At 40.2% G+C, this 27,989-nt stretch overlaps 2 non-coding genes and 3 pseudogenes across 2 annotated transcripts; all 5 read left to right on the top strand.

The window, feature by feature from the left end:
* Positions 1–656: 656 nt before the first annotated feature.
* Positions 657–888, top strand: LOC113037058 (uncharacterized; annotated as a pseudogene).
* A 9,585-nt stretch (positions 889–10,473) lies between these two features.
* On the top strand, positions 10,474–10,667 carry LOC113037053 (U2 spliceosomal RNA). The gene has a single exon (XR_003274558.1). It is a non-coding gene; the product is annotated as a U2 spliceosomal RNA (small nuclear RNA).
* A 10,472-nt stretch (positions 10,668–21,139) lies between these two features.
* On the top strand, positions 21,140–21,363 carry LOC113037054 (uncharacterized; annotated as a pseudogene).
* Positions 21,364–23,248: 1,885 nt separating this feature from the next.
* Positions 23,249–23,360, top strand: LOC113037061 (U5 spliceosomal RNA). Its single transcript, XR_003274560.1, has one exon. It is a non-coding gene; the product is annotated as a U5 spliceosomal RNA (small nuclear RNA).
* Positions 23,361–24,448: 1,088 nt separating this feature from the next.
* On the top strand, positions 24,449–24,549 carry LOC113037060 (uncharacterized; annotated as a pseudogene).
* Positions 24,550–27,989: the final 3,440 nt, after the last annotated feature.

Below are 27,989 nucleotides of genomic sequence, written 5' to 3'. Positions count from 1 at the left end.
GAACTCATTATACACATAAAACATAACCTATACATTTACACATACCTAGAAGACAAAGTGCAGCAGCAAAATCAGTGTCACACAGCAACAGCAGGCCTCTCCTCATCCCTGTTTAGCACAAGTAAGGACCACATAAACGGATGGTGTAACAGATAAAACGCAGTTCCAATTACTATTTTTCTCGTTCAAAGCAATCAAAAACACTTTGGGAGCTTTTAGCCATGAGAACTAATAGTTAGCAAAGAAAAATACACCAAATTTAAATGTATAATTTAGTACAGGGAGAGGAGCTACAGAAAGTGTGCCTCACCAGTGTGGAGTCCATGCAGCTCTGGCTGGGAAACCCCATGTTTACAAGTGGCGTCACACTGATTAATGCCCCACTTCAACAGTGACACGTGGAACCTTAGTTTTACATAAATTAAATTTACACAATAAAAAATAAATCAACTATATACAATACAGTTTTGAGAATGTTCACACTCAGTATATCTCAGCTACACGCACAGTTCCAGGAAGCTCCGCAGGCCTCTGAGGTACTGTAGGTGGGCGGAGATTTGAAGCGGCTCCCTCCCTGTGAGCCAAGTGAAAGAGCGCACCGTCACAAGCGAGAAGTGTCCCGAGAAGGCGGCTCAGCCAGGAACCTGCGGGAGGCCATCGCTTCTCGGCCTTTTGGCTAAGATCAAGTGTAGTAGCTGTTCTTATCTTATCAGCTGTTCTTACACTCACAAGAAATAAATTGATGGTATGCCCCCCCAAAGTTTGGGTTGAGCCTTTGAAGAGAACAATCTTTCCTTAGTTTCATAATGACTAGCTTGTGTTCTGTATTAATCTTCATGGCTCTGACCTTCTCATCCATAAATGTCAGGAGTGTTAGGTCTAAAGTAAGAGCCCAAAGTGTTCTATCCTTCTTGAATAGTGTAACATCAGATGTTATTTTAATACAGGAATGTGCTATACCTTTCCTAAAAGCATATGGTCAGTGGCAGGATATGTGGCCACAAATGTCCATCTGGAGTGGATCAAATGAAAATAAAAATGATGGAGTAGCCATATTGGTGAAAAACCCTCTGGTGTCGGTGAAGGGAAGTACTGTAGTAAGTGATGGAAGAGCACTTGTTGTTAACCTTATTTATATGGAAAAGGAATTTAAGCTCTTGAACATTTATGGCCCAAATGACAAACACGAAAGATATGATCTTTTAGAGGCTTTGCAACCCCACTTGTTGGGAAAAGCGCCTTTAGTGTTTGGAGGGGATTTTAACTGTATTTTAAACAGGAAAGATAGAAAAAGAGCCACACAAGATGTGAAGATTGATAAGACGTCACTTTTACTACAAGGTTTAGTCAGAGACTTTAAATTGATAGATTGTTTTCCAACGGTTCATCCAATGGAGGAGGGTTTTACTTGGTATAGTGGAAATGGTGACAGGGCCTCTAGAATTGATTATATCTTTGTTAGAGACTTTTCACCAGTAGAGGCCACTTTGATGCCCGTCTTTTTTTCTGACCATCTGATGTTAACTGTTAAAATTTCCCTTGAACTAGATATAACAATGGGGAGGGGAGTGTGGAGGTTAAACTGCTCCCTACTGGAGGATCAGGATCTGCTCAGACAGTATAAGGAGAGGTATACTGAATGGCAGACTCTCCAGGATTTCTATGCAACACGTGTCTCATGGTGGGAAATGGTGAAGTGTAGGACTCGGTCCTTTTTTAAACAAGCAGGAAAGAGAAAGAAGGCCGCAAAAGACAGGTGTATGAGAGGACTACAGAAAAGGTTACAGAGGTACCATCTCTTAAATAGGTGGGGTTTACACTTCTACGAAGAAATTAGAGAGGTTAAAAAAGAAATGCAGAAAATAGCAAATGATAAAAGTATGGGAGTCATACTAAGGAGTAGAGAGAGAGCGAGAGAGGAGGGAGAAAAATGTACGAGATACTTTTTCAAAAAAATTATGAACAAACCTGGCTCTGTCTCTCAGCTAAGAAACAGAGCTGGAGAAAAAGTAGTGAGTACTGAAGGTATAATAAAAGTGATTGAAGATTATTATGAAAACCTGTATGGGGAGAAAAATGTGGAGGAAAGAGTCATTGAGCAAACCCTGGAATATATTGATAAGATTGTTGAGTCTAGTGATATGTTAAGTCAACCTTTTACTACAGCCGAGTTAGGTCAGTGTCTTAAGAGTTTTAAAACTGGAAAATCCCCTGGTTTAGATGGCCTGCCGATTGAGTTTTATCTGACATTTTGGGATATTTTAGCTACTGATTTACTTTCAATTTTTACAGATTTTAGTGAATTAGATAAGCTGCCTGAAAGTTTTAGAATGGGTTTAGTCACACTCATTCATAAAGGGAAGGATAAAACTCTCTTGGAAAATTGGAGACCGATTACGCTTTTAAACTGTGACTGTAAATTATTCAGCAAGCTTCTAGCAGAAAGGACAAGACCGGTTTTGGACCAGATAATCCACCAAGACCAAGCATGTACTGTAAAGGGCAGGAAGATCACGGATAGTCTGGTGTTGATTAGAGACACGATTTGTTTTGCTCGAAAGAGAAACAAGCGACTGATTGTTTTGAATTTAGACTTTGAAAAAGCCTTCGATAGAATATCTCACCGGTACCTTTTTAAAGTTTTGCAGAAGATGGGTTTCCCAGAAAGGCTTATATCCTGGGTAAAGTTGTTGTACACAGATATAAAGAGCAGATTTGTCATGAATGGGACCCTGACGAATGCAGTTCAGGTGAACTGTGGTTTACGACAGGGATGTCCCCTGTCCGCTCTTTTATATGTTATTTGTATTGAACCCCTGGCACAAATTTTGAGGAAAGATAAGAGTATAAACGGGATGAACATACCTGGGAGTGGGGGGCAGGTGGCAAAGTGTGTACTGTACATGGATGATATTAGCATCCTGTGTACAGACATATCCTCGATGAGAAGGACTTTTGAAGTTACAGACTGGTTCGGAAGGGCTTCGGCCTCTAGACTCAACAGGGGCAAGACTCGGGTACAATTCTACGGGCCATGGGAGACTATAGAATTGACTGGACTTGGAATAAATGTGACACAAACCGACCAAAAAATTTTAGGGGTTAGATTTGATAAGGATGGTGGAGGAAAGGCAAATTGGCCGGGAATGATAGGAAAAGTGAATCAACGATTAGGCCTATGGAGACTGAGAAAGCTGACTCTTGGAGGGAAGGTTTTAGTAATTAAGGCAGTGATTTTACCCTTGCTTCTTTTAGTCAGCGCAGTCTTTTTGCCACCAAAGGACGTATTGTTAAAACTAGAACGAGCCATCTTTTACTTTCTATGGGACTCCAAATGGGAGAGACTTAAAAGAGGGATAATGAAGAAATTAAAGGAAGATGGTGGCAAAGGAGTCCCAGATCTGTATTTATTCATGGGAAGCCTCTATACAAGTAGCCATATGAGACAGGCTACGAGTCCTAATAGTAATCCTCTGACACAGGCATGGGTTAGATTTTGGTTAGGTAGCTACCTAAGACAAAAGAAAATCCTGCCAGTAGATCTTAGAGTCCCCGTCTCCTTTGATGTTCCTGAAGCCTATGTAGAGCTGAAATCCTTTTTAACCTCCTTTAAATTGGAAGATCAGAGTTTGGACATTTTAACAAAACATCATTCTCTCATTTCAGTTGTGCAGGAGAGGGGAGAGGTGGTCCCAGTCAGAGGCCTCCCTATTGGAGAGGCCATAGAAGTGTGGCGTCTGACAAACCATCCCGTCCTTTCTAACAGGCTCCAGGATGTGTCCTGGATGGTGGCTCATGAGATTCTCCCAGTCAGGGCTGTCATGCACTCCAGAGGAATGTCGACAACAGAAATGTGTCCCCGACCGGGTTGTGGCGCGCCTGAGACGGTGAGGCACCTACTCTGGGAGTGCAGTGCTGCTATAGACCTGTGGGACATGGCCGGCTCCTTAAATTTCCCGTACTTACCAGCAAGGGAGGTCCTGACAGCAAACCTAATCCTCTATGGGGTGAGCCAAGGAGTGAAAACGCAAAGAAAAGGCTTTGAAAAGCAGTGGCTCGCCCTTGCTGCTATAAAAGACGCCATTTGGACCTCCAGAAACTTGTTGGTGAGCAAGCACACGCAGATCCCCCCCGTGGCTGCTCTCCGAATGGCAACAGCAACAGTAAAAGAGATCTGTGCCAGAAATACTAAGTTGAGAGAGCAGCCGCAAAGAAGAATCGCCTCTGTGCCCATTCGGATGGAGGAGCCGGGTTCGCACATAGAAAGGTCTAAGCAGCAACAGCCTGGCTCTCCGGGAGAGGTCGGTGTGGAAGGAGCAAGTTGGGGAGAGTCCCCTCTGAGCACCGGAAGCTTGTGAAGGGATGGGATGGTTTTTTTTAAATAATTTAAATTCTCTATGGAAAAAAAAAAAAAAAAAAAAAAAAGGAAAAAACATTTAAATATTTGTTTTCCTGTTGTATTTTAAAAGGGGATGGGAGATAATAAAGAAGTAATCCTTTTAAATGGGGTGGGCTTATGAAAATAAATGAGATGATGATGATGTTGTTATATGTCTGAGTATCAATAAAAATTTTTCCAAAAGAAAAAAAAAAATCTGTTCTTATCAGTTACAAGGCGAGAAGCAATGTAGGATGGCGGCGACGTCGGCCAATTTTTCGGAGAGGAATACATGGTCGTATGGAACGAGGAATACCTTGAGATTCGAACTAATGGATAAAGAAAAGGATTTCCATGACAGAATTAATTTCGGACGAAGGATTCTTTATGATGCATTGAAGGTACAACCAGAGGAAATCTACTGCCTCCAGCAAAGCACGGCAAGTAAGCACTATGACGTGACTTTTTGCACGGGAGAGTACGCGGAGGAGGTGAGAAAGAGATGTGGTACAGAAGAAAATGAAGAACTAAAAAAATATATGGTAACCCCGTTATACAGGAACGATTATAGGATTTTAACGGTGCACATGTATAATCCCTGGGTTACAGAAGAGACCATTAAGTACTTCCTGGGGCGGTACGTTACAGTGCTCCCAGGGGTACGAAAAATAAAGGACGGGCTAGGCCTATGGACTGGAAAAAGACAGTTTCGGGTAAAACTTAAAATGGATATGACAACGGAAGATGGATACTGCCACCCGCCTGCAGTGTTTTCCATCGGAGCAGACAGAGGTTTTTTGGTGTATGCAGGACAGCCACAAGCATGCAGAAAATGCGGCAGTACGGGACATAATGCAGACAATTGTGAGCAGGTGAGGTGTAGGAGCTGCGGGAAAAATGGCCATATCACAAGAGACTGCAAAGAGCCTAGAAGGTGTCACTTATGTGGCTCAGATACACATATGGCAAGAGATTGCACTAGGCCCAGATCATATTCGGAAGCAGCTAAAGCAGGGACCGAGGTAGAGCGGTATGAAGAAACGGATATAGGAACAAATATTGGGGAAAGCGCACAAGAGGCGCCACCAGCAGAAAGGAATCAGACTAATGAGGAAGAAGAGGGGGGGGGAGAGGATGGGGCCGAACAAGGAAAAGAAGAAGGCGATAAGATGGGGGAGAAAAATGGGGAGAAGCAGTGCGAAGAAGGACAAAAATGGGAAGTGGCAGCTAAGCCACGAAGAAAGTCGGCCAAAAGGCGTAGGAAAGTGAGCTCGGGAGTCCCTCCAGGAGAGACTAATTTGAAAGAAGGTAAAGGAGAGCGGATGGAAGAGGGAGGGGAGATGGGAGCGTATGTGTTGAGAGGGACGCAGACTGAATGTATGCACACACCAATGAGTGATTTAACGAGTGATGGAGACGTTGAAGAAGAAGAAGTAGAAAGTGAAGAAAAATCGGAAGATTCATTTATAAAAAATTTGCTGGCGCAAGTCAACATGGACTAATAAGGGAGGGGAAAATGGACGACAGAGGTTTTTCTTTTTTTTCTTTTTCGGCTCTAATTTTGTAAAGTTTTCCTTTTTTTTAGGGGATATGAAGATCAAAAAGACAACTAGGAGATGGTATCTGTTTTTTCTTTTGTTTCTTTGTTATAAAATTATTAAGTGCCCTCTGCTTAGGTGTATAGATACCCTTTTTTTTACTACAAAATGGTGAGGTTCCGAATAATTACGTTAAATGTAAGGGGGTTAAAAAATGCCAGAAAAAGACAAATGGTATATGAATTTCTGTTGTTCTATAATTTTGATGTATGTTTATTACAGGAGGTACATTTGAAGGACGAGAAGGATGTTGTTATTTTTTCGGAGCAGTGGAGGGGGGGTGAATCGGCATGGAGTATAGGAGGAGTATATGGGACAGGGGTGGGAGTGTTGTGTGGAAATAAAAGTATAAAAATAAAAGAAAGTTATACGGTGATACAGGGAAGAGTGATGGTGGTAGATGTAGAAAAAAACGGGGTCCAAAGCCGGATAATAAATGTGTATGCACATGTGGATCCAAAACAAAGAAGAGAACTCCTTTTGTCGATGGACACTTGTTTTATTACAAGGAAAAATATTATAGTGGGAGGGGATTTTAATGTATCTTTAGAAAAAGAAAAATTTTCTCTCCCATTAAAGACATTTATAAGACAATACGGGTTAACGGATGTTATGGGCAGACTTCTGGGGAAAAAAGTAGGGTATACATGGAGGAATACAAGGGGGGTACAGAGTAGGTTGGACTATATTTTGATAGATAAAAAGTGTAAAATTAAAGGGGGAAAAACGATTCCGGTTCTACTCACGGATCACCAGGCGGTAGAGGTGGATTTGGAGATAGAAGGGATGGAATACGGGAAGGGATATTGGAAATTAAATAATGAGGTGTTAAAGGAAAAAGATTATAGGGATAAATTTTTAGAGATCTTCCCTTTATGGGTGAAAGTAAAAGAACTTTATGGAAAAAAAGGGGATTGGTGGGAGGATGTAAAATGCAAGATAAAAAAATTTACGATAGAATATTGTACAGATAGATCTAAACGTAGAAAAGAAGAATTTAATATGTTACAAAAAGAGATAGAACATATCTATGTTATACAAAAGGAGGGGAAGGAAAAAAATGTAGATTTGAAAATTGAAGACTTAAAGGTGAGGCAAGAAGAGTTATTAGAGAGGAAGGCAAGAGCAGAAACATATAAATTAAAACAGAAAGAGTATGAGGAAGATGAAAGGTGTTCCGCATATTTTTTTAAAAAGATGAAAAGTAGGGATAAAAGGGGGGTTATAGAGAAATTGGAAAAGGATGGGAAGGAGATTATAGGGAGGGAAAGCATGTTGGGGGTAGTAAAAGAATATTACGAGGATTTATTTAGAAAAGAAAAAGTAGGGACAGAAAAAAGAGATGTTCTTTTGGGGTCATTAAAGAGGAGATTAGTAGAGGAAGATAGGGAGTTTCTGGAAAGGGAAATAACGATGGAAGAAGCATATAAGGTGGTAAAGGGAATGAAGGTAAATAGGGTACCAGGAATAGATGGATTAACGAAAGAATTTTATGAGGTATTTTGGGGAGTGATAGGGTTACATTTGTTGGAGGTCTTTAGAGAAATATTAGAGGGGGAAGAGATGGCGGAGAGTATGAGGACGGGTGTGATTTCGTTATTATTTAAGAAAGGGAATCCTCATTTACTTGATAATTATAGACCTCTCACTATGTTATGTGTAGATTATAAGATTTTAAGTAAGATAATTGCAAATAGATTGGTAGGGGTAATGTCGGATATAGTGGGAAGTGATCAAACGTGTGGGGTGAAGGGGAGACAAATTTCATGGAATATACAATTACATAGAGACATACTTGCATATGTAAAGGATAGAAAAATGGCGGCAATCTGTGTAAGTTTAGACCAACAAAAGGCATTTGATAGGCTAGATTACGAAATGTTGTGGGAGGTAATGACTAAGATGGGCTTGGGAAAACAATTTATAAGGTGGGTGAGGATCCTTTATAAAGAGATATATTCAAAAATCAAATTGAACGGGTTCCTCACGGAAAAAGTTCATCAAGCGAGGGGGTTGAGACAAGGGTGCCCGTTATCGGTGGTACTCTATGTATTATATGCTGAACCATTGGCTTGTGCAATTCGGGAGAATAAAAGAGTGAGGGGGATAATGATGCCGGGGGGGGAATGTTTGAAAATATCTCAATATGCGGATGATACTATACTATATTTAGCGGACGACGACAGTTTAAGAGAAGTTGTGGAAATATTAAAAATATATGAAGAAGTTACAGGATCAAAAATAAATAAGGAAAAGACAAAATATAAGTACTTGGGGACGTGGGAAGGTAGAAGGGAAAATATTTGTGATTATACTTTGTGTGAAGGTCCTATGGACATTCTAGGAATTTCTTTTGGGAATAAGGAGGGCGATGCTATTTGGAACTGGAAGGGGAAGATGGCAGAGGTGGAAAGGAAATTACGACTATGGAAAATGAGGAAGCTTACAATTACTGGGAAGGTGTTAGTGATAAAGAGTGAGGTGGTGCCGAAATTATTGTATCTAGGCTATGTGTTCCCGATGCCACAAGTATTTAGAGCACAAATAATGAGGGGAATATTTAACTTTATATGGGGAGGTTACGAGTACGTAAAGAGAGTACAAATGTATCAGGAGGTTGCCGATGGGGGAAAAGGGGTACCGAACATTCCGTTAAAGTTAGATACGATTTTTTATGCAAATGTGTGTACGCTGTTAAAGAAGCCATATATTCATAAATGTCAGATATTGTTATGGTTCTGGTTAGCTATTCCATACCGGTTTTTAATTGGGTGGGAAAATCAGGGGCCGAAGGCAGAGACAAGACCAGAATACTTTCAGAGGATGGTTAAGTGGGGAAAGAGACATATAGAGTGCAGGGAGGTGGATACAATACAAAATCATAAACTTCTGTATAAAAAACTGGCGAGGAATGCTAACTACAACCAGGGGATAGTGAGTTCGGAAGTTTGGGAATACGCACAGGATAAGAGTTATAAGAATGTTTTGAAAGATTTTAATTGGATGCACCTACATAGGAAATTACCTGTAAGGACTACGATGTATGCACATAATTTGGGGAAGTTAAAAGAATGTCCGAGGGATAATTGCACAGAGGAAGAAACGATTGAACACGTCCTATGGGGGTGCAAATATGCAAAAAAGGTATGGGCTGGAATGAAGAGGAGGTATAAGGGACTAGAGGCTTTGACATATGAGGAAATAACTTATCTTAGGCCTAAGGATAAAAAGAAGGAGGAAAATAAAATACGTTGTATGTTGTTATCAATTACAAAACTTAAGATATGGAGGGCAAGACAGGGGTATATAAGGGGGGGGTATGAATGGAAAGAGATGGGAACAATAAAGGATATAGAGAGGGAATTTGAGGGGATATATCGGCATGAATTACAAAGATGGGGAATAGACACGATTAAGGACAGGTGGAAGGATTATTATGAATGATGTAAAAGATGTTTTTGTGAAATATGAAAAGTATTCAATGGAATGTTGAGCAAATGGAAATGTAAGATGGTGTTGTAAGTAAAAAAAAAAAAAAAAAAAAAAAAAAAATCTGTTCTTATCAGTCACGAGTACGTAAAGAGAGTACAAATGTATCAGGAGGTTGCCGATGGGGGAAAAGGGGTACCGAACATTCCGTTAAAGTTAGATACGATTTTTTATGCAAATGTGTGTACGCTGTTAAAGAAGCCATATATTCATAAATGTCAGATATTGTTATGGTTCTGGTTAGCTATTCCATACCGGTTTTTAATTGGGTGGGAAAATCAGGGGCCGAAGGCAGAGACAAGACCAGAATACTTTCAGAGGATGGTTAAGTGGGGAAAGAGACATATAGAGTGCAGGGAGGTGGATACAATACAAAATCATAAACTTCTGTATAAAAAACTGGTGAGGAATGCTAACTACAACCAGGGGATAGTGAGTTCGGAAGTTTGGGAATACGCACAGGATAAGAGTTATAAGAATGTTTTGAAAGATTTTAATTGGATGCACCTACATAGGAAATTACCTGTAAGGACTACGATGTATGCACATAATTTGGGGAAGTTAAAAGAATGTCCGAGGGATAATTGCACAGAGGAAGAAACGATTGAACACGTCCTATGGGGGTGCAAATATGCAAATAAGGTATGGGCTGGAATGAAGAGGAGGTATAAGGGACTAGAGGCTTTGACATATGAGGAAATAACTTATCTTAGGCCTAAGGATAAAAAGAAGGAGGAAAATAAAATACGTTGTATGTTGTTATCAATCACAAAACTTAAGATATGGAGGGCAAGACAGGGGTATATAAGGGGGGGGTATGAATGGAAAGAGATGGGAACAATAAAGGATATAGAGAGGGAATTTGAGGGGATATATCGGCATGAATTACAAAGATGGGGAATAGACACGATTAAGGACAGGTGGAAGGATTATTATGAATGATGTAAAAGATGTTTTTGTGAAATATGAAAAGTATTCAATGGAATGTTGAGCAAATGGAAATGTAAGATGGTGTTGTAAGTAAAAAAAAAAAAGAAAAAAAAAAAAAATCTGTTCTTATCAGTTTAATATCTGATACGTCCCCTACCCGGGGACCATATATTAAATTGATTTTTGGAGCAGGGAGATGGAATAGGGGCTTGCTCCGTCCACTCCACGCATCGACCTGGTATTGCAGTATTTCTAGGAACGGTGCACCCCCTGAAGCTGTGAAAAACAAATGGCATTTGACTCAACACTTTGTGCAAAGAAATTTCTTATACGCTAGATATATGCGTGCGTCTGCATATCTGGACATTGTCTTCGTGTAATCTTCCAAGCTTAGTCAGACTGAAATCTTGCGACTTAATATTTGTGAATGACTTACATTTAACTATTACCACAATTACTAAATCCTGCCACTTGGACTGACACGTGGCTGGACACACACTTTCTATGGGAAATCAAAAAAATATGTCGTTTTCAACTGCAGTTACACTATTCTGGCTCCAATCCTGCAGTTACCTCTGTTGTCCACTAGAGACCAATAGAAGTCTTTAAAAACCGGAGGCTGCCATCTACAAGGACTCATGTTGATTATAGGTTTAACTCTTCTCTTTCTCTACATACTGCAGCTTTCTGTCCTCTGTGGCTGTAAATTACATCGTTTGAAAAAAAAAAACCCCACACAATTTTTTCTTGGCTTTTTAGCTAAAATCACCTGTATTGTCTGTTGTTTCCATTTGTGGATGGTTAATAGTGCAGAAGATTGTTTTTCTGTTTTCAGGATTACATGAAAACATTTTGGAACAGATCATTTTTGTATATAATAAAAAAGAAAAAAAAAAAAAAAAATCTGTTCTTATCAGTTACAAGGCGAGAAGCAATGTAGGATGGCGGCGACGTCGGCCAATTTTTCGGAGAGGAATACATGGTCGTATGGAACGAGGAATACCTTGAGATTCGAACTAATGGATAAAGAAAAGGATTTCCATGACAGAATTAATTTCGGACGAAGGATTCTTTATGATGCATTGAAGGTACAACCAGAGGAAATCTACTGCCTCCAGCAAAGCACGGCAAGTAAGCACTATGACGTGACTTTTTGCACGGGAGAGTACGCGGAGGAGGTGAGAAAGAGATGTGGTACAGAAGAAAATGAAGAACTAAAAAAATATATGGTAACCCCGTTATACAGGAACGATTATAGGATTTTAACGGTGCACATGTATAATCCCTGGGTTACAGAAGAGACCATTAAGTACTTCCTGGGGCGGTACGTTACAGTGCTCCCAGGGGTACGAAAAATAAAGGACGGGCTAGGCCTATGGACTGGAAAAAGACAGTTTCGGGTAAAACTTAAAATGGATATGACAACGGAAGATGGATACTGCCACCCGCCTGCAGTGTTTTCCATCGGAGCAGACAGAGGTTTTTTGGTGTATGCAGGACAGCCACAAGCATGCAGAAAATGCGGCAGTACGGGACATAATGCAGACAATTGTGAGCAGGTGAGGTGTAGGAGCTGCGGGAAAAATGGCCATATCACAAGAGATTGCAAAGAGCCTAGAAGGTGTCACTTATGTGGCTCAGATACACATATGGCAAGAGATTGCACTAGGCCCAGATCATATTCGGAAGCAGCTAAAGCAGGGACCGAGGTAGAGCGGTATGAAGAAACGGACATAGGAACAAATATTGGGGAAAGCGCACAAGAGGCGCCACCAGCAGAAAGGAATCAGACTAATGAGGAAGAAGAGGGGGGGGGAGAGGATGGGGCCGAACAAGGAAAAGAAGAAGGCGATAAGATGGGGGAGAAAAATGGGGAGAAGCAGTGCGAAGAAGGACAAATATGGGAAGTGGCAGCTAAGCCACGAAGAAAGTCGGCCAAAAGGCGTAGGAAAGTGAGCTCGGGAGTCTCTCCAGGAGAGACTAATTTGAAAGAAGGTAAAGGAGAGCGGATGGAAGAGGGAGGGGAGATGGGAGCGTATGTGTTGAGAGGGACGCAGACTGAATGTATGCACACACCAATGAGTGATTTAACGAGTGATGGAGACGTTGAAGAAGAAGAAGTAGAAAGTGAAGAAAAATCGGAAGATTCATTTATAAAAAATTTGCTGGCGCAAGTCAACATGGACTAATAAGGGAGGGGAAAATGGACGACAGAGGTTTTTCTTTTTTTTCTTTTTCGGCTCTAATTTTGTAAAGTTTTCCTTTTTTTCAGGGGATATGAAGATCAAAAAGACATCTAGGAGATGGTATCTGTTTTTTCTTTTGTTTCTTTGTTATAAAATTATTAAGTGCCCTCTGCTTAGGTGTATAGATACCCCTTTTTTTACTACAAAATGGTGAGGTTCCGAATAATTACGTTAAATGTAAGGGGGTTAAAAAATGCCAGAAAAAGACAAATGGTATATGAATTTCTGTTGTTCTATAATTTTGATGTATGTTTATTACAGGAGGTACATTTGAAGGACGAGAAGGATGTTGTTATTTTTTCGGAGCAGTGGAGGGGGGGTGAATCGGCATGGAGTATAGGAGGAGTATATGGGACAGGGGTGGGAGTGTTGTGTGGAAATAAAAGTATAAAAATAAAAGAAAGTTATACGGTGATACAGGGAAGAGTGATGGTGGTAGATGTAGAAAAAAACGGGGTCCAAAGCCGGATAATAAACGTGTATGCACATGTGGATCCAAAACAAAGAAGAGAACTCCTTTTGTCGATGGACACTTGTTTTATTACAAGGAAAAATATTATAGTGGGAGGGGATTTTAATGTATCTTTAGAAAAAGAAAAATTTTCTCTCCCATTAAAGACATTTATAAGACAATACGGGTTAACGGATGTTATGGGCAGACTTCTGGGGAAAAAAGTAGGGTATACATGGAGGAATACAAGGGGGGTACAGAGTAGGTTGGACTATATTTTGATAGATAAAAAGTGTAAAATTAAAGGGGGAAAAACGATTCCGGTTCTACTCACGGATCACCAGGCGGTAGAGGTGGATTTGGAGATAGAAGGGATGGAATACGGGAAGGGATATTGGAAATTAAATAATGAGGTGTTAAAGGAAAAAGATTATAGGGATAAATTTTTAGAGATCTTCCCTTTATGGGTGAAAGTAAAAGAACTTTATGGAAAAAAAGGGGATTGGTGGGAGGATGTAAAATGCAAGATAAAAAAATTTACGATAGAATATTGTACAGATAGATCTAAACGTAGAAAAGAAGAATTTAATATGTTACAAAAAGAGATAGAACATATCTATGTTATACAAAAGGAGGGGAAGGAAAAAAATGTAGATTTGAAAATTGAAGACTTAAAGGTGAGGCAAGAAGAGTTATTAGAGAGGAAGGCAAGAGCAGAAACATATAAATTAAAACAGAAAGAGTATGAGGAAGATGAAAGGTGTTCCGCATATTTTTTTAAAAAGATGAAAAGTAGGGATAAAAGGGGGGTTATAGAGAAATTGGAAAAGGATGGGAAGGAGATTATAGGGAGGGAAAGTATGTTGGGGGTAGTAAAAGAATATTACGAGGATTTATTTAGAAAAGAAAAAGTAGGGACAGAAAAAAGAGATGTTCTTTTGGGGTCATTAAAGAGGAGATTAGTAGAGGAAGATAGGGAGTTTCTGGAAAGGGAAATAACGATGGAAGAGGCATATAAGGTGGTAAAGGGAATGAAGGTAAATAGGGTACCAGGAATAGATGGATTAACGAAAGAATTTTATGAGGTATTTTGGGGAGTGATAGGGTCACATTTGTTGGAGGTCTTTAAAGAAATATTAGAGGGGGAAGAGATGGCGGAGAGTATGAGGACGGGTGTGATTTCGTTATTATTTAAGAAAGGGAATCCTCATTTACTTGATAATTATAGACCTCTCACTATGTTATGCGTGGATTATAAGATTTTAAGTAAGATAATTGCAAATAGATTGGTAGGGGTAATGTCGGATATAGTGGGAAGTGATCAAACGTGTGGGGTGAAGGGGAGACAAATTTCATGGAATATACAATTACATAGGGACATACTTGCATATGTAAAGGATAGAAAAATGGCGGCAATCTGTGTAAGTTTAGACCAACAAAAGGCATTTGATAGGCTAGATTACGAAATTTTGTGGGAGGTAATGACTAAGATGGGCTTGGGAAAACAATTTATAAGGTGGGTGAGGATCCTTTATAAAGAGATATATTCAAAAATCAAATTGAACGGGTTCCTCACGGAAAAAGTTCATCAAGCGAGGGGGTTGAGACAAGGGTGCCCGTTATCGGTGGTACTCTATGTATTATATGCTGAACCATTGGCTTGTGCAATTCGGGAGAATAAAAGAGTGAGGGGGATAATGATGCCGGGGGGGGAATGTTTGAAAATATCTCAATATGCGGATGATACTATACTATATTTAGCGGACGACGACAGTTTAAGAGAAGTTGTGGAAATATTAAAAATATATGAAGAAGTTACAGGATCAAAAATAAATAAGGAAAAGACAAAATATAAGTACTTGGGGACGTGGGAAGGTAGAAGGGAAAATATTTGTGATTATACTTTGTGTGAAGGTCCTATGGACATTCTAGGAATTTCTTTTGGGAATAAGGAGGGCGATGCTATTTGGAACTGGAAGGGGAAGATGGCAGAGGTGGAAAGGAAATTACGACTATGGAAAATGAGGAAGCTTACAATTACTGGGAAGGTGTTAGTGATAAAGAGTGAGGTGGTGCCGAAATTATTGTATCTAGGCTATGTGTTCCCGATGCCACAAGTATTTAGAGCACAAATAATGAGGGGAATATTTAACTTTATATGGGGAGGTTACGAGTACGTAAAGAGAGTACAAATGTATCAGGAGGTTGCCGATGGGGGAAAAGGGGTACCGAACATTCCGTTAAAGTTAGATACGATTTTTTATGCAAATGTGTGTACGCTGTTAAAGAAGCCATATATTCATAAATGTCAGATATTGTTATGGTTCTGGTTAGCTATTCCATACCGGTTTTTAATTGGGTGGGAAAATCAGGGGCCGAAGGCAGAGACAAGACCAGAATACTTTCAGAGGATGGTTAAGTGGGGAAAGAGACATATAGAGTGCAGGGAGGTGGATACAATACAAAATCATAAACTTCTGTATAAAAAACTGGTGAGGAATGCTAACTACAACCAGGGGATAGTGAGTTCGGAAGTTTGGGAATACGCACAGGATAAGAGTTATAAGAATGTTTTGAAAGATTTTAATTGGATGCACCTACATAGGAAATTACCTGTAAGGACTACGATGTATGCACATAATTTGGGGAAGTTAAAAGAATGTCCGAGGGATAATTGCACAGAGGAAGAAACGATTGAACACGTCCTATGGGGGTGCAAATATGCAAAAAAGGTATGGGCTGGAATGAAGAGGAGGTATAAGGGACTAGAGGCTTTGACATATGAGGAAATAACTTATCTTAGGCCTAAGGATAAAAAGAAGGAGGAAAATAAAATACGTTGTATGTTGTTATCAATTACAAAACTTAAGATATGGAGGGCAAGACAGGGGTATATAAAGGGGGGGTATGAATGGAAAGAGATGGGAACAATAAAGGATATAGAGAGGGAATTTGAGGGGATATATCGGCATGAATTACAAAGATGGGGAATAGACACGATTAAGGACAGGTGGAAGGATTATTATGAATGATGTAAAAGATGTTTTTGTGAAATATGAAAAGTATTCAATGGAATGTTGAGCAAATGGAAATGTAAGATGGTGTTGTAAGTAAAAATAAAAAAGAAAAAAAAAATCTGTTCTTATCAGTGATAAGGCGAGAAGCAATGCAGGATGGCGGCGGCGTCGGCCAATTTTCATGAGAGAAATACATGGATGCAAGGTACAAGAAATACTTTGAGATTCGAGTTGATGGAGAAAGAGGACGAGATTCATGACAGAATTAACTTCGGACGAAGGATCCTTTACGAGGCTTTAAAGATAAAGCCTGAGGAAATCTACTGCCTCCAGCAGAGTACGGCAAGTAAACATTATGATGTAACCTTTTGCACGGGAGAATGTGCGGAGGAGGTGAGAAGGAGATTTCACGGAGAAGAAAACGAAGAACTAAAGAAATATACGGTAACTCCTTTGTACAGAAATGATTATAGGATTTTAACGATCCATATGTATAACCCTTGGGTTTCGGAAGAGACAATTAAGTACTTCTTAGGAAGGTACGTCACAGTACTACCAGGAGTGCGCAAAATAAAGGATGGCTTAGGACTATGGACCGGAAAAAGACAATTCCGAGTCAAATTAAATGTGGATACGTCTACCGAGGACGGATATTGCCATCCACCCGCGGTATTCTCCATAGGAGCAGATAGGGGTTTCCTAGTGTATGCTGGGCAGCCCCAAGCGTGCAGAAAATGTGGCAGTACCGGACATAATGCGGACAGGTGTGAACAAATGAGGTGCAGGAGTTGCGGGAAGATAGGCCACATAACTAAAGACTGTAAGGAACCTAGAAAATGTCATTTGTGCGATTCAGAGACCCATATGGCAAGAGATTGTACTAGGCCAAGGTCATATTCTGAAGCGGCAGGAAATGAACATTACAGAAAATCGGATGCAGAAGCTGATATCAGAAAAAGAACACAGGAGGCGTCAACGGCTGCCGAAGATCACCTTAACGAGGAGAGAGCTGGGAGCAAGGAAGGTGGAGTAGAGCAGAGGAATAAGGAGGAAGGAACATTACGTGAATCGGACGCCGAGAGAGAGAAACAAGCGGAGGACGGACAGGTGTGGGCAGTAGTAGCGAAGCCGCGGAGAAAATCAGCAAAGAGGCGGAGAAAGGTGAGCTCAGGTGCTTCTCCAGAAGAGACAAAAACGGAAAATAAAGAGGATAGGGAGGAACGGATCGAGCAGGTGGAAAATACGGAGGGACATGTTTTGAGGGGTACACAGACTGAATGCATGCATACCCCCTTAAGTGACTTCACTAGTGATGGGGATACGGGGGAAGAGGCTGAAAGCGAAGAAAAATCGGAAGATTCCTTTATTAAGAACTTATTGGCGCAGGTTAATATGAAGAGTTAAAAATGGGGATACTGAAATAAAACTTCTATGGTTTTGATTTGTTTTTGGTTTTGTTTTTGAGATCCCCCTTTTTTTGTTTTCCTTTTTTTTTGATTTATGTGTTAAGACATGGGAAACTTTCGAATAATAACATTAAATGTAAGGGGACTTAGGAATGCTCGGAAAAGAAAAATGGTTTATGAATTTTTGTTGTATTATAATTTTGATGTCTGCTTGTTGCAGGAAGTACATTTAAAAGATGAGGGGGATGTTGACCTCTTTACGAAGGAATGGAGAGGAGGTGAATCGGTCTGGAGTATAGGGGGAGTACATGGGACTGGGGTAGGAGTGTTATGTGGGAATAAAAGTATACGAATAAAGGACAGTTATACTTTAATACAGGGAAGGGTTATGGTTGTAGATGTGGGAAAAAAGTGGGACACAAAACCGTATAATAAATGTGTATGCATATGTGGATCCCAAATTAAGAAGAGAACTTCTTTCAAAAATGGACACTTGTTTTATGACAAAGAAAAATATTTTTGTGGGAGGGGATTTCAACTGTTCACTGGAGAAAATAAAAACTTCGCTCCCCTTTAAGACCTTTATAAAAAAATACGGTTTAATAGATGTAATGGCCACACTACAAGGGGAAAGAGTGGGGTACACATGGAAGAACACAAGAGGGATGGAAAGTAGATTAGATTACATCTTGATAGAGAAAAAGTGTAAAATAAAACAAGGGAAAATAATACCGGCTTTGTTCACAGATCATCAAATGATAGTGGTGGATTTGGAGATAGAAGGAATAGATTATGGAAAAGGATACTGGAAACTGAATAACGAAGTACTTATGGAAAAAGAATATAAGGAAAGGTTTGCAGAGCTCTTCCCTTTATGGGAGGAGATGGAAAGCTTATATATAAATAAACTGGATTGGTGGGAGGATGTAAAAAACAAAATAAAAAAGTTCACGGTGGATTATTGTACGGAAAGGTCCAGCGTAAGGAAAGAGGAATTTCGTATATTGCAAAAAGAAATAGAATATACTTATACACTACAAAATGAAAAAGGAAACAACAAAAACATGGACGAGAAAATGGAAAGTTTAAGATTGAAGCAGGAAGAACTACTTGAAAGGAAGGCAAGGGCTGAAACATATAAGATAAAGCAGGAGGAGTATGAGGAGAACGAGAAATGTTCGGCCTTTTTCTTTAAAAAGATGAAAAGTAAGGAAAAAAAGGGAGTTATAATAAAATTAGAGAAGGATGGGAAAATGATAGAAGGGAAGGAAAATATGCTTAAAACGGCGAAGGAGTATTATGAGGCCTTGTTTAGAAAAGAAAAATTAGAGGGAGAAAAAGGGGATTTTTTCTTAAAGAAAATAAAAAAGAGATTAACGGGAGAAGAAAGCGACAGTTTAGAAGGGGAAGTTACAATAGGGGAGGCATATAAAGTATTAAAAGGAATGAAGGCAAACAAAGTGCCAGGGATAGATGGATTAACAAAGGAATTTTACGAAACTTTTTGGGGAATGGTGGGGAAACATTTGTTGGGAGTTTTTAAGGAAATCATGGAGGGAAAGGAGATGACAGAGAGTATGAAGACGGGTGTGGTTTCTATTCTATTCAAGAAAGGTAACCCACAACAACTTGATAATTATAGACCGTTAACTATGCTATGTGTGGATTATAAGATCCTGAGTAGGATATTGGCAAATAGACTCGCGGGAGTAATGATGCAAATAGTGGAGAAGGATCAGACGTGTGGGGTCAGGGGGAGGCAAATGTCTTGGAACGTGCAACTACACAGAGACATACTCACATACGTTAGAGATAGAAATTTGCCAGCACTATGTGTGAGCCTAGATCAACAAAAGGCCTTTGATAGGGTAGATTATGATTTTTTGTGGAGGGTAATGCAGTATATGGGCTTGGGAGAGAAATTTAAAAAATGGGTAAAAAATTTATACAACGGCATAAGTCTGAAAATAAAAGTAAATGGATTCCTTACAGGAAAAGTGTATCAAACAAAGGGTTTGAGGCAAGGATGTCCATTATCTGTTGTTCTTTATGTACTGTATGTTGAACCTTTGGCTTGCGCAATAAGGGAAAGCCAGAGAGTAAAAGGGATTCCGATGCCGCGGGGGGAAGTTTTAAAGATATCGCAGTATGCGGACGATACAGTATTATATCTGGCAGATGATGATAGTTTAAAGGGTGCGATAGAAATTTTAGATATTTACGAAAAAGCGACTGGATCAAAGATAAATAAAGAGAAGTCGATGTATAAATATTTGGGGACATGGGAGGGTAGAAGAGATAATATCTGTGATTTTACTTTGTGCCAAGGCCCAATGAATATTTTAGGAATCACCTTTGGAAATAAGGAAGGAGATGAGCTTAGCAATTGGAAAAAAAGGTTAAGTGCGGTAGAAAAGAAGCTGGGCCTTTGGAAAGCAAGGAAATTAACAATTACGGGGAAGGTTCTGATTATAAAGAGTGAGGTGGTGCCGAAGTTATTACATCTGGCCTATGTGTTTCCGATGCCTCAGATCTACAGAGCGCAAATAACCAGAGCGATATTTAAATTTATTTGGGGGGGTTATGAGTATGTCAAAAGAACGCAAATGTATCAAGAAATTGAAGATGGTGGGAAAGGGGTACCAAATGTCCCTTTGAAGTTAGACACAATGTTTTATGCAAATGTATGCAAGCTATTGAAACAGAACTATGTCCATAAATGTCAAATATTGTTATGGTTTTGGTTAGCGATTCCATACCGTTTTTTGATAGGGTGGGAAAATAAGGGACCAAAGGCGGAAACTAGACCAAAATATTTTCAGAGGATGCTGGGATGGGGAAAGAAACATGCTGAATGTAAAGAGGTGGATACCGTACTAAACCATAAACTTTTATACAAGAAAATGGTATGGAAAGCTAATTATAACCAGGTACCGGTGAGTCCAGAAGTGTGGAAATGTGCACAGGATAAGACCTTTAAAAATGTTTTGAAGGATTTTAATTGGATGCATTTACACAAAAGGTTACCCGTGAGGATCACCATGTATGCACATAACTTGGGAAAACAGAAAAAGTGTCCGAGGGACAACTGCGTAGAAGAGGAAACAATAGAACACGTACTTTGGGGATGCGAATACGCAAAAAAGGTATGGGAAAGGGTAAAGGGGAAGTATAAAGGTTTGGGCACGGTGACTTATGAAGAGATTACCCTTTTCAGGGCTAACAGCATAGAAAAAGAGAGATATAAAATACGATGTATGTTGTTAACAATTGTAAAAATGAAATTGTGGAAGGCAAGACAGAGTTGTATAATGGGAGGATATAAAGAGGGGGAAATAGGTACGACTAAAGCTGTAGAGAGGGAATTCGAAAAGACATACTGGCATGAACTACAAAAATGGGGAATAGACACGATCAAGGATAGATGGAAAGATTTCCCTTCCTTCTTTACTGCGAAGGCACCTAAAAAGTGGTGGTAGGTAAAGAGTAAGGAAGGGAGAAAGGGAAAAGGAGCAATGAAAAGCAATAAGTTATATGAATATGTTACATGAAAATGATTGGTTTGCGATGAATGAATGTGGGAAAGAAATGAAATGTAAATATGTCTTTGTAATGGAAATGGAAAAAGTTTTTTGAATTGTTGTGGAAAGAAAATAAAAGAAGTAAAAAAAAAAAAAAAAAAAAAAAAAAAAAAAGCTGTTCTTATCAGTTTAATATCTGATACGCCCCCGATTTGGGGGCAACGTATTAAACGCATTTTTAGAACAGGGAGCCGAATAAGGGGCTCGCTCCGTTCGCTCCACGCATCGACCCGGTATTGCAGCGCCTCCGGGAACGGTGCCCCCTTTGCTGACTTTGTGCAAAAGCAAGAAAGCCAAACAAAGTAAGGTCGGCCAAACCAAGAGCCAGAAAGCAGCCGCAAGCGGCGAAAGTGCAGGGATAGAAGCTCAGAGAAATAAGGAAAAAAACTGGGAAGATAGCGAGGAACTGAATATATTATTAAAGGAACAGGAGGTTTTGTTTCAGGAGAGGGCAAAAACAAGAATGTTTAAATTTATGCAGGAGGAGTATATGCAACAGGAGAAGTGCTCGGCCTATTTTTTTGCTCAAATGAAAAAGAAAGAGGAAAAAGGGAAGGGAAATCGGTTACTGGACGGGATAATATTTTGAAGATGGTAGAGGAGTACTACAGTTCATTGTTTGGTGTGGAAGAAGTAGATAGAGGGGCTCAAGAAATGGTTTTAGGTTTTCTGAAAGAGAGGTTACCAGAGGACGCAAGGAAGCTTTTGGAAAGGAGCATAACAAACCACGAACTATACGAGGCGATAAAGACAATGAAGAATAACAAGGTACCTGGGATAGATGGACTCACAAAGGAGTTTTACATCACCTTTTGGGATCTCATCGGAGACCACTTGTTGGAGGTATTTGAAGAAATGTGTGAAACGGGTAGAATGCCAAAGAGTATGAGGACGGGTGTGATAAGTTTTCTACATAAGAAAGGCTCACCTGCTGTGCTTTCAAATTATAGGCCTCTTTCAATGGTCTGCGTGGACTACAAAATTTTGAGTCGAACTCTAGCAAGACGCCTGGCCCGAGTCTTGCCTGCTATTATTAATGCAGACCAGACATGCGGGGTAAAGGGCAGGCAGATTGGTTGGAACTTACAATTACATAGAGATGTGCTTACATACATCGAAGAGAGGAACTTGACAACAATATGCGTAACACTTGATCAGGAAAAAGCTTTTGATAGGGTCAATCATGATTTCTTATGGAGGGTGATGAGAAATTTTGATATAGGAGGTAAATTTTTGAATTGGATAAGTATGATGTATACTGACATAATCTGCAAGATAAAGATAAATGGACACTTAACAGAGGAAGTACAACAAACGAGAGGGCTACGGCAGGGTTGCCCCCTGTCCGCCCTACTCTATGTTATATATGTAGAACCTTTAGCATGTGCAATAAGAGGAAACGAGAAAATTAGAGGAGTGCCCTTGCCAGGGGGGAGGTGTTGAAGATCTCCCAGTACGCTGACGACACAGTTCTTTACTTGGAAGATGATGGAAGTGTGAGGGAGATGATACGAACAATACAGACCTTTGAGAGCGCTGCGGGGTCAAAGGTCAATGAGGAGAAATCAAAATATACATTTTTGGGACGATGGGCAGGTAGGAGACAGACGCTTTGCGGGCTTTCTTTGTGTGAAGGGTCCATGCAGGTCCTGGGCATTGATTTTGGAAATCCAGCAAATTACAACTGGGATTTGAAGATAGCGAAGATCTTAAAGAAATTGGGGATGTGGTCAAAAAGAAAGCTCACTATAACTGGCAAAGTTTTGGCCGTAAAAGCTGACATCTTACCTGCCCTACTCCATTTGGCATATGTCTTTCCAATGCCACAGACTCATAGGAAGGTGCTAACACGGGGAATTTTTAAATTAATATGGGGGGGGGGGGGGGTATGAATATGTAAAAGAACAACTATGTATCAGACAATATCAAAAGGTGGGAGGGATGTCCAATACATCCCTTTGAAATTGGATGTGATGTATTACAGTAACATATGTGCTCCTCTCCAGTCACCCCTTTCCTGTCAAAGTGGAACTCTGGAGCAGAGCAGGCGGGGCCTGAGATCTGCCCCTTCAGCCAAGCAAACAGGGCCTACCGTGACGCCGGAAGCCGGGACGAGGAGTCACTGCGGCTTCCTGCGAGGCCAAAGAAACACATACTCTGGCTTCTCTTCAAAACGTACAAGTCTTTCGCCTTTTACTAAAGACTTCCGTGGAGAGTGAGGCTAAGGAGTTGCACCTATTTTTGGCAGGGTCTGGCTGGCCCCTCTCCTCGTTGTTCAAAAGAAGAAATAGAAGAAAGCGCGTGTAGCAGATTTCAAATGGTTGACTGCGTTGTGACGACAGACTGGCTGGAAACTGGATTTATTTCTAAAAGACAAAGTGCAGCAGCAAAATCAGTGTCACACAGCAACAGCAGGCCTCTCCTCATCCCAGTGTGGAGTCCATGCAGCTCTGCTTACAATATATAAAAGAAAATACAATCTATCAAAACAACGATTCTCCCAACAGCCACTTTAAAGTCAAATGTTATAGTGGGGTAAAACAGAGACAAATATGAAGCCACTAATAATAACTTGTAATATTTAAATCCCCACTAAGATGGATCAATTACACAATACATATTCAAACAACTTTAACTTTTCTCAACATGGCTGAAAATACTATGCAGTGTGCAGCCTCAGGTGATGAACTCATTATACACATAAAACATAACCTATACATTTACACATACCTAGAAGACAAAGTGCAGCAGCAAAATCAGTGTCACACAGCAACAGCAGGCCTCTCCTCATCCCTGTTTAGCACAAGTAAGGACCACATAAACGGATGGTGTAACAGATAAAACGCAGTTCCAATTACTATTTTTCTCGTTCAAAGCAATCAAAAACACTTTGGGAGCTTTTAGCCATGAGAACTAATAGTTAGCAAAGAAAAATACACCAAATTTAAATGTATAATTTAGTACAGGGAGAGGAGCTACAGAAAGTGTGCCTCACCAGTGTGGAGTCCATGCAGCTCTGGCTGGGAAACCCCACACACGCAACATGTTTACAAGTGGCGTCACACTGATTAATGCCCCACTTCAACAGTGACACGTGGAACCTTAGTTTTACATAAATTAAATTTACACAATAAAAAATAAATCAACTATATACAATACAGTTTTGAGAATGTTCACACTCAGTATATCTCAGCTACACGCACAGTTCCAGGAAGCTCCGCAGGCCTCTGAGGTACTGTAGGTGGGCGGAGATTTGAAGCGGCTCCCTCCCTGTGAGCCAAGTGAAAGAGCGCACCGTCACAAGCGAGAAGTGTCCCGAGAAGGCGGCTCAGCCAGGAACCTGCGGGAGGCCATTGCTTCTCGGCCTTTTGGCTAAGATCAAGTGTAGTAGCTGTTCTTATCAGTGATAAGGCGAGAAGCAATGCAGGATGGCGGCATCATCGGCCAACTTCCATGAGAGGAATGCATGGATGCAAGGTACAAGAAATACTTTGAGATTCGAGCTGATGGAGAAAGATGAGGAAATCCATGACAGAATTAATTTTGGACGGAGGATCCTATACGAGGCTTTAAAGATACAGCCTGAGGAAATCTACTGCCTTCAGCAGAGCACGGCAAGTAAACATTACGATGTAACCTTTTGCACGGGAGAATGCGCGGAGGAGGTGAGAAGGAAGTGTATTGGAGAAGAAAACGAAGAATTGAGAAAATACATGGTAACCCCTATGTACAGAAATGATTATAGGATCCTAACTGTTCATATGTACAACCCATGGGTTTCTGAAGAGACTATTAAGTATTTCTTGGGAAGGTACGTTACAGTACTACCAGGAGTGCGGAAAATAAAGGATGGCTTAGGCCTATGGACCGGAAAAAGACAATTTCGAGTCAAATTAAATGTGGATATGGCCACCGAAGACGGGTATTGCCACCCGCCCGCGGTGTTCTCTATTGGAGCGGATAGGGGCTTCCTAGTGTATGCCGGGCAGCCCCAAGCGTGCAGAAAATGTGGTAGCACCGGACACAATGCGGACAGTTGCGAACAAATGAGGTGCAGGAGTTGTGGAAAGATAGGCCATATAACAAAAGACTGCAAGGAGCCTAGAAAATGTCACTTGTGTGATTCGGAGACGCACATGGCAAGAGACTGTACTAGGCCAAGGTCATATTCTGAAGCGGCAAAATCTGGAACTAAAGACGGATATCATAGAAAAACGGACACAGAAACTGATACTGAAAGGAGAGCACAGGAGGCGCCAACGGCTGCCGAAGATCAGACTAATGAGGAGAGAGATGGGAGCAAGGAAGGTGGAGCAGAGTAGAGAAAGGAGGAGGGAGGAAATCCACGCGAACTGGATGCCGAGAGAGAGAAACAAGGGGAGGACGGACAGGTGTGGGAAGTAGTAGCGAAGCCTCGGAGAAAATCAGCTAAGAGGCGGAGAAAGGTGAGCTCGGGCGCTTCTTCAGAAGAGACTAAAATGAAAAGTAGAGAGGACAGAGAGGAACGGACCGAGGAGGTGGAAAATGTGGAGGGACATGTTCTGAGAGGTACACAGACTGAATGTATGCACACGCCTTTAAGTGACTTAACTAGTGATGGGGATACGGGGGAAGAGGCCGAAAGTGAAGAAAAGTCGGAAGATTCCTTTATAAAAAACTTGCTGGCGCAAGTTAATATGGAGAGTTAAAAATGGGGATTTCGGAATAAAAGAAGATTTTTTAGGTTACTTAATGCAGTTATTTAATTTTTTCCTCTGGACTTTAATTATAAACGTATTCCCATGGTTTTGTTTGGTAATGATTTGGTTTTGTTGTTAAGATATGGGAAAATTCCGAATAATTACTTTAAATGTAAGGGGGCTTAAAAACGCCCGAAAGAGGAAAATGGTTTATGAATTTTTGTTACATTATAATTTTGATGTTTGCCTACTGCAAGAAGTACATCTAAAGGATGAGGGGGATATTGACCTTTTTACGGAGGAATGGAGAGGAGGTGAATCGGCTTGGAGTATAGGGGGGGTACACGGGACTGGGGTCGGAGTGTTATGTGGAAACAAAAGTATACAGATAAAGGAAAGTTATACGATAATACAGGGAAGGGTGATGGTTGTAGATGTGGAAAAAAGTGGAATGCAAAACCGGATAATAAACGTGTACGCACATGTGGATCCAAAGTTGAGAAGAGAACTTTTTTTTAAAAATGGATACCTGTTTCATGACAAGAAAGAATATTATAGTGGGAGGGGATTTTAATTGTTCTTTGGAGAAGGAAAAATCTTCCCTCCCCTTTAAGACATTCATAAAAAAATATGGTTTGATAGATGTAATGGCCAAATTACAGGGGAAACGAGTAGAGTATACATGGAAGAATACAAGAGGGGTGAAAAGTAGATTGGATTATATATTGGTAGACAAAAAGTGTAAAATAAAGCGAGGGAAAATAATACCGGCACTGTTCACGGATCATCAAGCTGTAGAGGCGGAATTGGAGATAGAAGGAACGGAATTTGGAAAGGGATATTGGAAATTAAATAATGAAGTACTTACGGAAAAAGATTATAGGGAAAAATTCTTAGAGCTCTTCCCGTTATGGGCAGAGATGAAAAATCTATATATGAAGAAATTAGATTGGTGGGAGGATGTAAAAAATAAAATTAAAAAATTCACAGTGGATTACTGTACGGAGAGGTCAAAATCAAGAAAAGAAGAATTTTGTACGCTACAGAAAGAGATAGAACATACTTATGTAAAACAAAACGAGGGAAAAAATAAAAATATGGACGAGAAAATAGAAAATTTAAAATTGAAGCAAGAAGAATTACTTGAGAGGAAGGCAAGGGCTGAAATATATAAAATAAAGCAGGAGGAGTACGAGGAAAATGAGAAATGTTCAGCTTTCTTTTTTAAAAAAATGAAAAGTAGGGATAAAAGAGGGGTTATAACGAAATTAGAGAAGGATGGGAAAATGATCGAGGGGAGGGAAAATATGTTAAAAGTGGTGAAAGAATATTATGAGGATTTGTTCAGGAAAGAAAAACTAGAGGGAGAGAAGGGGGATTTCTTCTTAAAGAAAATAAAGAAGAGATTAACGGGAGAAGAAAGGGATAGGCTAGAAGGAGAAGTGACAATAGATGAGGCATATAACGTGATAAAGGGAATGAAGGCAAATAAAGTGCCGGGAATAGATGGTCTAACAAAGGAATTTTATGAGACGTTTTGGGGAGTGGTGGGGATACATTTGTTGGGGGTTTTTAAGGAAATCATGGAGGGAGAGGTGATGACAGAGAGTATGAAGATGGGCGTGGTTTCTATATTATTTAAGAAAGGTAATCCACATCAACTCGATAATTATAGACCTCTAACCATGTTATGTGTGGACTACAAGATTTTGAGCAAGATACTCGCAAATAGACTCGTAGGAGTAATGTCACACATAGTGGAGAAGGATCAAACGTGTGGGGTCCAGGGGAGGCAAATTACTTGGAACGTACAATTACATAGGGATATACTTACATATGTAAGAGATAGAAATATAGCAGCAATTTGTGTTAGTTTGGATCAGCAAAAGGCGTTCGATAGGGTAGATCATGATTTTTTGTGGAGGGTAATGGAGGAAATGGGGTTAGGAGAGGCTTTTATAAAAAGGGTAAACATTTTATACAAGGGCATAAACTCAAAAATTAAATTAAATGGTTTTCTTACAGAAAAAGTGTACCAAACAAGAGGTTTGAGACAAGGGTGTCCATTATCTGTCGTACTTTACGTGCTTTATGTCGAACCTTTGGCCTGTGCAATAAGGGAGAGCCAAATAGTGAAAGGGATAATGATGCCACGGGGGGAAAGCTTAAAAATATCGCAATATGCAGACGATACGATATTATATCTGGCAGATG

Source organism: Astatotilapia calliptera, chromosome 14 (assembly GCF_900246225.1).
Source record: "Astatotilapia calliptera chromosome 14, fAstCal1.2, whole genome shotgun sequence".
NCBI lineage: Eukaryota > Metazoa > Chordata > Actinopteri > Cichliformes > Cichlidae > Astatotilapia > Astatotilapia calliptera.
The sequence above is the reverse complement of the archived record's forward strand: the minus strand, read 5'-3'. Positions and strand labels throughout refer to the sequence as shown.